Raw genomic sequence first — 10,895 nt, 5'->3', positions numbered from 1 at the left:
CTCCCAGAATGGCTTTCTTGGCTTTTTTTTCTTCAGTGCCACCCTTAAAACCTGCAACAGCTACACTAACTGTTTAGTTGCTGGCACATATTTTAGGAAGTTTGTGAAAGTACCTCAAGCAAAAGAGGCCATGACAGCAGGAGTGCATGATGGCAGTGAAGGCACTGGAGTGGAGGCCCAGCTGCAAAGCAGGGAGCAAGCTGCAATATCTCTGCCTCTCATTTGTCTCTGTGAATATTATCTTCTTATTAAAAGAGGGGGAAAAGCAAATTAATTAAACTTTCTTTGCCTTTCATTTCAATTCAGCTTACTATTTAAGAATAGCAAAGTAGTTAAGATAACAGTAATTAGGAAGGCAGCCAGGTATATACTGGTGTTTCAAGATGAACTTTAGAGAAAAAAATTAAAAGAGCCTGCTTTATCTAAGTTATTTCATTATTTTTCATTGTACCCCAAAGGTATTAAGGTGCCTATTTTTTACTAAAGGTGAAATACAGAGGGTACCATATCACCATTTCTGTTAGAAAAATATAGCAAAGCACACAAGGGGCAAAAAAACTGTTTGAAATGGATTATTCTTCCAAAAAAAATTATTCAACAATAAGCTGGGTAGGAAAGGTGAAATCTCTGCTCCCCTTCAGAACTCCATTCATCACTTAACCCTCATTTTCAGGGACTACATGGGACATAAATAATGGTGAGGTCTTGTGAGGTCCCATTGCATAGTATAAATTTAATCTACAATATTTTGTCCCCAAAACATGACATCTGTTGTATTAACAAAAGAATTTAACTAGTCCAAACTGAAACAGGCATTAAAACATTTTAACAGTCTTTAACTCAAAAAACGAAGGATTATATTTCTTGAGAGATCCATCTCAGTTAACAGTTATTGAAATATCTAATGTTAATGCTCCCCTGTCTATTAGAAAATGTAGAAATTGCTTTAAGCAATTATTCTCAAGTTTACTAATGGTTAGGGGCCTTTTAAAAATTGCACTATTCTTAGTCATCACTTTTCCATAATTCTTATTTTACTTTTAGTGGTAATGTAGGAGGCCAGAAGCCAGTGTTCCCCATTTCCTACCACAAAATAAACAACATATCAAAATATCAGCAACCCCCCACTGCCTCTCCTATCCAGGGCAAGGGCTTCACTGTAGTGCTGTGCTGTTGCCTTTCTTCAGAGCTACCCACCTCCACATCATCTCTTTGGGAGCTTTTAACTTCCTCCAAGAGCAGCCAGTCATCCCTGTCAGCTAGTCCAGTGCTCCTAGGCAGACTGGCTATTATCCTCTAACCCCCTGCAGCTGGGCTCCAGTCCCTGAGCCATGCTTCTTGTTACAGGTAACCTTAAAGTTATAATGATCAGAGCTTACATCTTGGAATACAGTTACACATCTATAAATCACAACTGAAAAACTAAAAAGTGATCATTTGGGGTTATTAATGTAGGAGCTGTTGGTGCTACCTATAGTTTCCTGAATATTTCAATTATAAGACCTAGCTATCAGCTGCTTAAGTTTGCCAGATTTGAATAATATTGGCTGTTTAGGATGATGTTTTTCAGAAAGAAAAAACCCTGCTAAAACAATTCAATCATTTCTTTAAAATGGCACTAGAGGAAATTCACACATTGTTTTTCCCATGTTAAAATAGTCTTACAGCCATTTCATAGATTCATAGATGTTAGGGTCGGAAGGGACCTCAATAGATCATCGGGTCCGACCCCCTGCATAAGCAGGAAAGAGTGCTGGGTCTAGATGACCCCAGCTAGATGCTCATCTAACCTCCTCTTGAAGACCCCCGTTGTATTATGAAACACTGATACTACCACAATTGAAATGTGGCATGGAATAGCCATATCAGGAACATGCCTTCTTGCTGATCTGTGAAAGACTACCCACATTTGTTTAAGTAATAAGTCTAAAAACTCCAGTCTGCCCATGCTCAAGTGGAGAATTGGGAAGTGCTATCTGGCCCTATTTTGAGATTCCTCCTAAGAGTCCCAGGTACAGTGATTTCAGCTTTATGCAGTGGCTAGAGAGCAGGAACCTCACTACCACTGTTTTCCTTTGCAGCTATGGTAGCATTACTTGGGCTGGGTGAGCACAGAACTAGCCCTGGGTGCTGATATAGTGGGGAGGAGGTGTATACTGGGGTCCCTGCCCCATTACTGAAGGAGAAAGGGAGCTAGAGATCAGCTGGCCAGCTCCAGCCTCCTGGACAAATTGATAGTGGCAGAGGGCCCTTCAATAAATGGCTTCTCATCCCAGAAGCAGCCAATTATTGACAGGCCTGGGGCAGAAGTAGTGGGTCAGGTGACCCAGAGAGAGACATATAAGACCAGGACCTGAAGCAAAGGTGGATAGTGTGGCAGGGTGCAGGAAGCAGAGCTCCAGGGAGAAGCAGGGCCTGACTGGACAAGCAGGAAAGATTCCAGGCTCCAGGGAAGATGTAGGGAGCCCCTGCATCGTAACCGAAGAGAAGTATTTTGGGGACTTGAATGATACTTTGCCATGATGCAGTATTAACCCAGGATGGGGAACCTTTTGTTTGAGAGAAAATCCTCATATATGTTGATTTGTGTTTAAATACTGGAGGCCCAGGTTGTGGCTGTAGGGATGAAGGAAGCCACCAAGAAGGGTGCCAAGGGCACCCCAGGTCCTAGACACTTTGTTAGCAGAAAGACTGTGGTGTCATAAAGCAAAGACAGGGGATGAAAGCCCAAAACCCATGACGGTGAGAGAAGAGGCTGAGGGGCCCAGAGCCCATGAGGGCAAGATCAGGGACAGAGGAGCCCAGAGCTTATGAAGGCAGGGCTGGAGCTGGGGCCTGGGAACCTACGGAGCTGTGATAGTACATTTCAGGCAGAGGGGCCAGCCAAGGCCAAGGGGCCTCAATCCGTACAAGAACCTAATACCCGAAACGCCCCTGCCCTCTAGAGGCAGCCTTCCTGTCCAATCATAACATCAAGGCTTGGAGGTGAGACAACAAGGTGGGACCCTGAGAGGCCACAGCAGACAAGCAAAGTGAGGTCCAGGTGGATGCTGGGGATCAGGGGTGGGGGAGGTTAACTTTGCTGCCCTAGTGCCAGGCCTGCTACAGGGTGCAAGATTGGTGGCTTCCACCTCCACTGGCAACCTATTCCACCATTGTTATCATGGCCCCTGCCACTGCCCTGTGTATAAAAACTGCTTCTTACTGTGCTGCCATTCAGAGCTGCTTTGCACAGTGTCTCAGAGCACTTAGGTGCCCTGCTCCTTTAAAGAGAGGAAACTACTAAGGAAAGAGCCCTAGCAGTGAGTGAGGAGCCCCAGCTGCTGGTTACCAGTGCAACCAGAGGGAGCTAGTGGCCCACACCTACCAGGGGTCAGCTGACCGGAAGGGGCAGGGCCTGGCTCACATATAAACCCTAGGGCTGAGGCCAGGCAGGCAGTTCCCTGCCAGCAGCCAAGGAGGAAGGGGCTCTCCCAGAGCAAGCAAAGGAGAGAGAGGCCTGACTACAGGTGCAGCCTCTGATACTTGTGAGGGATGGAGCACCCCTGGGGTGGCTTGAATGATGTTATAGCCAGGCAACTTGGATTTATGTTATAGCCCAGGGGCTTGTGTTTTGTGCTTGCTGTTTAAGACTGGTGGCTGGGGTGAGGCTATTAGGGGAAGGAGGAGGCCTCATAGGGGACCCACGGTATTGTGGGGACCCTGGCGTCAGAGAGGGTACAGGTTTTGGGGTGCACTGGCCCTGGTGCCAGAGAGGGCGCAGCATTTTGGGGGTGCACTGACCCTGAACGCCAGTGAAGGTGCAGTGAGAGACAGGGCTGCAGAGAGCCTGAGTGCCAGTGAAGGCTCAGTGCGAGACAGGGCCGAGGAGAGCCCGAGTGCCAGGAAGGCGCAGTGCGAGACAGGGCTGTGGAGGGCCCAGGGAGGACAAGGGGACCAAATTATAACAAGGCCCAGACTGAACAATGTCGGTTCCATCTGCAAGGCTTAGGGCGTGGTAAAGCAGTGGATGGAGCCACACAAAGCCCATAAGGCTAGGGTGCCCCGAAACACACACTGTAGAACGGGACCCATAAGGGGTTCAGGAATCCATGGGGTCAGAGAGTACAGCAGAACCATGTCCAAGACAACGTAAAGGCAGCCTCCCTATTATCTGTACCATCAAAGACATGGCAGGACAGAATCGAGGGTGCCCTTTGGGCCAACTTGGCACGGTAAGGGGGCCTTGGGGAAGTCACGGCCATCCTACAGGACCCTGCGCCATGACAAAGTGGTGCATTGGCTGGGAATGTAAAGCCATGCACGGGGAGGAACCCTGTGTCCCTAATTAGGGAGACAAACCTATGGGCTAAAACAGGAATGGAGAGAGAGCTGGAGGAAGGCAGTGGCAACACAGACCTGGAAGTGGGGGCGGAGTAGGAAGTCACTGCCCAAGAGACTGTACAGGGGGAAGCCTTAGGGCCCAACCAGTAAGGAAGTAAGACCAGACTAGCTATGGCAGAGGCAGAAGACATAGTGGGCCTGAGACAGGAGAATTTCTCTGGCTATTGCGGGTGGATGAGTTGGAGAAGAGGACGGCCCAGCTAGAGTGGGAATTAGAAGTGGCAAAGGCTCAGAAAGAACAAGCGGAGGCAAAGGCCGCTGGGTTAGAACAGCGGGTACAAGCAGGGAAAAAGGAAGGAAGCTCCAAAGAAATCAGGTGCTTGATAGCGGCAGAAGCTGAGAGAACTCACGCACTAGAACAGCTTATCGCGAATGAAGCCCAGAAGAGCCGAGATAGGGAAGAGAAGCTGCAGAAGATGCAGAGGGAGATGACAGCATGGATGGCAAGGTCTCCTGAAGCCTGCACAACCCAGGCAGGGGAACAGAAGGAGATGCGACAGAAGTTGGAGGTGTCAAGAAGCCTAATAGATGTTCTACAGAAAGAAATCCACAGCCAGGAGGACCGAATAGAGGGGTTACACGACGAGTTGGAAGACTGGCAACAGAAGTGCATACTTGCAGAACACCTAACACAAGAGCTGCGGGACAAACTGCTTGAAAGCCATACCCAAGCAGAAGAAACTGGCAAGGTGGTCGCGCAGGAGATGGAAAAGGTAAAAGCTCACATGACAAAGTACAAGGCGCTGAATGATCAAAACTTGTCCCTTGAAAGGGAGTTAGAGGCCAGGGAGAGAGAGAACGATGGGTTACGGTCCCAGTTACAGAGTGTGGAGGTGGAAAAAAACCACCGTGGAGAACAGGTACAGTTCCTTAAAACCCTCCTAGAAGACAGCTCGGCTAAGGAGGCAGTGACTAACACAGAGAGGAAGCAGTCACAGCTTCAAATGCAAACCTTAAGGCAGCAGATTCAGGCATGGGAGGCAGAAAATAAAACGCTACAGGCAGCAAGCGGTCAGATAGCTACAAGAGGCCAAGATCCTGGGGAGTTGGAGGTGCCAGTGGTACAAAGTATAGCAACTCAGGCAGAAGTAGGACAGAAGGCTCAAGTGGTGAAGTTTGCAGATGCAATGCAAGAGGCTGGAGACGCTGGGAGCCCGACTAGCGGAATGTGTGATTACGGTTAAGTCCGAATGCCTAGAGCAGCGCCAAGAGATGGAAGTAGTGAAAGGGTCCCTGAGGGAAGTGGAGGCGCAACTAACGAACACACATCTAGGGGGCCGGAAACCTCCAGAACAAGTGAAGTTCCCTGGAGACCGAGGCCCAGAGGATCCAAGAGAGGAGGCTGAACCAGGGCAACTGGAGGGAAGCAACCGAGAGAAAGGATCGGTAGGGGCAAAGCCTATAGCCCTACAAGAAGAGGTCCTGCCAGCCCTCCTGGAATGCTGGAATAGGAGATGGGACCAATGGGTGGAGTATCATGTGGAGGAGATGAGCCGTCTAAGACTTCAGCTGGGGGAACTCTGTAAAACTCAAGCTAAGGGGGGAATTACATACCCAGTCAGAGGCAGCCAGTGGAAGGAGACATAATAGATGTATGGATGGCAGGGAAAGGTGAACAGGCTACCCCAAGGAGGGAGACCTGTAGGTTGGTTCGCCAGGGTAGTACACAGATGACACAAGGCCTGAGGCAACATGGGTCAGAGACAAGCCCCAGGAAAAAGGGGTCAGTGAAACCCAGAAAAGAAAGTCGGGCTAAGGAGCCAGAGATACAGAGGAGGGAACGATCACCCAAAGAGGGGCATAGGCCTGGGAAGAGACCTCAGATTTATGTGAATAATATCCCAGGACAGGTCAGGTGGTGGACTTTAAGAAAGCTTGTTGAAGCAAAAGTCAGAGGTGTGGCTTATGTAAAAACTTAAAGGGGACCTAAAGGAAGACCCGCCAGCCAAGGGAAGATCGAGTTCTGGGAGGAAGAATATGCACGGAGGGCACTGAGGAGACAGTGGGAGATCTGGGGAAGGCTTCAGGATCTCCAGAGACACTATTAGCAGAGTGAGAAATCCCATAATTGGCCCTGGGGGGGGAAAGACCAGAGTATATAGGGGTTGGACCTAGACGAGCTGAAAGTGAGGGGGAGAAAACCCCAAAAAAGTAGGCAAGAGCCCCGGGAGAATAAGGGAGGAAGAAAGCGTTGACCCTGTAAGGCAAGAAGCTCGACTGACCAAAGTCCACCCTACCAAAATTGGCTAATGTGGGGGGACTGCCCGTGGCAGGGTAACTCCCATTAAATCCTACATGGTACGCCTTGGGGAAAAGGCGAGCAGGAGGCGCCTGAAAACCTCCGCCACCAAGTGTCAGAATTGTGGCAGGCCAGTACAAAAACTCAAGAGGGCTGAGACGAAGGAGGTGAGGTGGAAAAGAATGAAGACCCATCCTGGTGAGTCTGGGTCTTGAGGGGGGAGGTGTGTTGCAGAGTACTTAGGTGCCCTGCTCTTTTAAAGAGGGGAAACTGCTAGGGAAAGAGCCCTAGCAGTGAGTGAGGAGCCCCAGCTGCTGGTTACCAGGGCAACCAGAGGGAGCTAGTGGCTCACACCTGCCAGGGGTCAGCTGACCAGAAGGGGCAGGGCCTGGCTCACATATAAACCCTAGGTCTGAGGCCAGGAGGGCAGTTCCCTGCCAGCAGCCAAGGGGGAAGGAGCTCTCCCAGAGCAAGCAAAGGAGAGAGAGAGAGGCCTGACTGCAGGTACAGCCTCTGATACTTGTGAGGGATGGAGCACCCCTGGGGTGGCTTGAATGATGTTATAGCTAGGCAGCTTGGATTTATGTTATAGCCCAGGGGCTTGTGTTTTGTGCTTGCTGTTTAAGACCAGTGGCTTGGCTATTAGGGGAAGGAGGAGGCTTCACGGGGGACCCACAGTAGCGTGGGGACCCGGGCACCAGAGAGGGCACAGCATTTTGGGGGTGCACCAGCCCCGGTGCCAGAGAGGGCACAGCATTTTGGGGGTGCACTGGCCCCGAGCGCCAGGAAGGCGCAGTGCGAGACAGGGCCGCAGAGGGCCCAGGGAGGTGCATGACAAACAGATCCAAGGAGGTGATACTCCCCCTCTATCGGGCACTGGTCAGACCGCAGTTGGAATACTTTGTGCAGTTTTGGGCGCCGCACTTCAAGAGGGATGTGGATAACCTGGAGAGGGTCCAGAGAAGGGCCACTCATATGGTTAAGGGCTTGCGGGCCAAGCCCTATGAGGAGAGACTGGGGCACCTGGACCTCTTCAGCCTCCACAAAAGAAGGTTGAGAGGCGACCTTGTGGCTGCCTATAAGTTCATCACGGGGTGCAGAAAGGAATTGGTGAGGTTTTATTCACCAAGGCACCCCCGGGGGTTACAAGAAATAATGGCCACAAGCTAGCAGAGAGCAGATTTATACTGGACATTAGGAAGAACTTCTTCACAGTTCGAGTGGCCAAGGTCTGGAATGGGCTCCCAAGGGAGGTGGTGCTCTCCCCTACCCTGGGGGTCTTCAAGAGGAGGTTAGATAAACATCTAGCTGGGGTCATCTGAACCCAGCACTCTTCCCTGCCTATGCAGGGGGTCGGACTCGATGATCTATTGAGGTCCCTTCTGACCCTAGCATCTATGACAAGGAGGCCAAATTATCTTTTATCATTACCATCAAAGACATGGCGGGCAAGAATGGGGGGGTGCCTTTTGGGCCAACTTGGCACGGTAAGGGGGCCTTGGGGTAGTCACGGCCATCCTACAGGACCCTGCGCCGTTACACACAGACTTCTATACAAGTCCTCCCTGTGGGGCACAGTCCTCCCACAACAGGGTACTATCCTGATCATGAGGTAGGTGTCCATCTCCTGTCTGTTTCCTCAGTGCCGGTTCACCACCCAGCAGGCCACCACCTGAGCTGTAGCACTTGTATCCTTCCTAGAAATACAGCCTCCATCATCGTCAGCTGCAATCCCTCTTTTTTTTTTTTTTTTTAATGATGATCCTCCTGAACCGCGTTTACTAGTACTTCTAGTTCTTCTTGCTTCTACTACTTGTATTAGATGACTAGTAGATTGTCCTGCTAGTTTTCTGCCTATGATCTTGTTATAATTTCCTATGTTTTCTTTTATTCTTAGGCCTGGATCATTCTCCAAGCTGCCCTGCCCTTTACTTGAAGGCCTTTGTCTATGCCTCCACTGAGCCTAGCATAAAGTCCTCTTTGCTAAATTAGTGAGTCTAGGTGCAAAGATGCTCTTCCCTACTTCATTAGGTGGATCCCCTCTCTGCTTCTCAGGGTTTTTTTCTTAGATCCTCCTTCCTCACTCTCTTCCTACCCTATGTTCAGAAAAGTCAAAGCCCAGTAAAATCCATCCAACTCTTTTACCTTTACTGCTATGAACACCGCATGTGCTTTCTGAGGAGCCCTTTGGAAAGAACACTTATATAACTACACCAGAGTTTAGCTCAAAAATTCACATGATATTTCTGGCAACTCTTGTTATAGAGGAATTAATGAAAACTGGGTTCTCCTGTTTCAGGCAATTTCATGACCAGACCCACCATGGGACATTGATCATGAGAGATAAGAACCACCACTACAGGCAAACATACTGCACCACAAATCTTGACTAGAATGGTCCAGGCAGGATAGTTCCAATCAAAACCACCAATTAAAGTGAACAGAGAAGAAATGAAATACAACAGTCCTGATGATGACCTACAGGCTCCATGCTTATGATGAATAAAGCCATGACCCTTGGACTCATGCCCAACTGTATATGAATTTGACTCTGAAAATCAGGTAGGGCCTTTAGGATGTTGTCATGGTAAGGTTCCATGTCTTGCTACTGTTTTGACTAATTTATTAACAGTAATTTGGGATCAGATACTTAGCACTGCTAAGTATGTATGCAAGTGTGATGCATAAACTTCTAAAGTATACACTAAACTAAAGAATCATCATGTTGACCATTTCATTCTTATCTCTGTCTTTGCTTGCACAAAACCTTCCTAGTCTCCTCAGTGGTATCATGGGCTTCACCAGGAATGTGTAGGACCTGTGAGCAGGAGTGGATTGGTAGAGAGTATTCAAACTACTGGAAGGACTGCTGACAGAGAATTGCTACTACGCCAGTGAGACGTGAACTTCCCAGGTAATCAAATGCAAATCTTGAGAGTATTGTGAGGGATAGGACAACACCAAAACTTGTAATAACCCAGGGAAGGATGGCTAGGGTGTTAGAAATTGCATGATGACAAAAAGGAAATCTTGTTTCTTGCTACTATGGTGTATCACTTTATTTAAAAATGATGAAATCACTAATTAGAACTTTCTCTCTGCATTTCTTTGGAAAAAAATTAAAAATGTATAAGCCCCTCTGTACTGTGTATGTATATTTTATTGCTGTATAATTGGGATCTTCATTAGTTCCCTGGGTGGCGCAGTGACAGCCTTTTCATGTGATACAGACATTAATGCATTGAGATACAGTTTTCTTCTTTTTCTAAGATGCGCCTTCTAAAAGAGTGCAGCCCATCCTAATAAGGATTTATGTACAAAGCCCCCTTTTTGGGGGAACATTAGCTGCTTTAGTGTAGTTGAAAGACAAGTTTTTGATTGCAGCAGAATGGGGGCAAAACATTTGGAGACTGAAAAAATGTTAATCATGTTAATTCCAAACCCCAGGGTATAATTGCTTCTGCTCTCAAACAAAATGTTACTTTTATCTAAATTACTAAAGTGGGAAAAGTGCAATCCAGTCTAATTTAGCACTGACGCTCCAGCGTAGACGCACAGAACAGGGGTGTTGGGGAGTTCTAACCAACAACAGTACTCCACACATTCAGATTTTTTTTTTTTTTTTTTTTTTTCTTCCCCTATCAGCACTTGGATCTTTCACCATTACCGATAGTGCCCTGCAAAGGGGGCTGCCTCATGGCAAAGCTAGTAGGCAGAGCTGCCACACTTCAGAATGGAAGTGTTGAGACTAGAAGGCAAGATGGGGACGTGGTAAGAAGAAAAAGGGGACTGTCCATGGAGAGAGAACAGTCTTTTATCCCAGGATTGTTTATGTATTTTTGTTACAATCATTGGATTAAAAAAAAAAAAAAAAAAAAAAAGCATAACAGAAATAACCCTGTGGTAAGGACTAAATCTCAAGTCTCTACACTCCAGGCTAAGCTCTCTCACCACTAGCTACAGAGCTAGATTCCCTTGTGCTTACTCTTCTTATTAGGGCTATGAGAAGCCTTTGGGTGCCGATTTTGATTCAGAGGAGATTTCGCCTGATTCAGTGGCCAAATCTTTGAATCCAAATCAAATCGGGAGACTAATAAAACGGTCTGAATTGATTTGAAGCCTCTGAATCGATTTCAAAAAGATTCGAAGATTCAATAATTCAGGCAGTCCTTGCTCACCGCTTCAGTGATTGCCCACTCCCCTCCCCACCCCACCCCACCCTGCCTGGCAGCAGCCAAGGAGTGTGGGGCTTTTTTTTTTTTTTTTTTTTTTT

At 48.0% G+C, this 10,895-nt stretch overlaps 1 long non-coding RNA gene across 1 annotated transcript; it reads left to right on the top strand.

Annotated features, from left to right (window-relative positions):
* The first annotated feature begins 7,068 nt into the window (after positions 1-7,068).
* LOC132244530 (uncharacterized) lies at positions 7,069-9,778 on the top strand. Its single transcript, XR_009456093.1, has 3 exons — positions 7,069-7,126; positions 8,922-9,184; positions 9,398-9,778. It is a non-coding gene; the product is annotated as an uncharacterized LOC132244530 (long non-coding RNA).
* The last annotated feature ends 1,117 nt before the right edge of the window (positions 9,779-10,895 follow it).

Source organism: Alligator mississippiensis, chromosome 12 (genome assembly GCF_030867095.1).
Source record: "Alligator mississippiensis isolate rAllMis1 chromosome 12, rAllMis1, whole genome shotgun sequence".
Taxonomy (NCBI): Eukaryota; Metazoa; Chordata; order Crocodylia; family Alligatoridae; genus Alligator; species Alligator mississippiensis.
The sequence above is the reverse complement of the archived record's forward strand: the minus strand, read 5'-3'. Positions and strand labels throughout refer to the sequence as shown.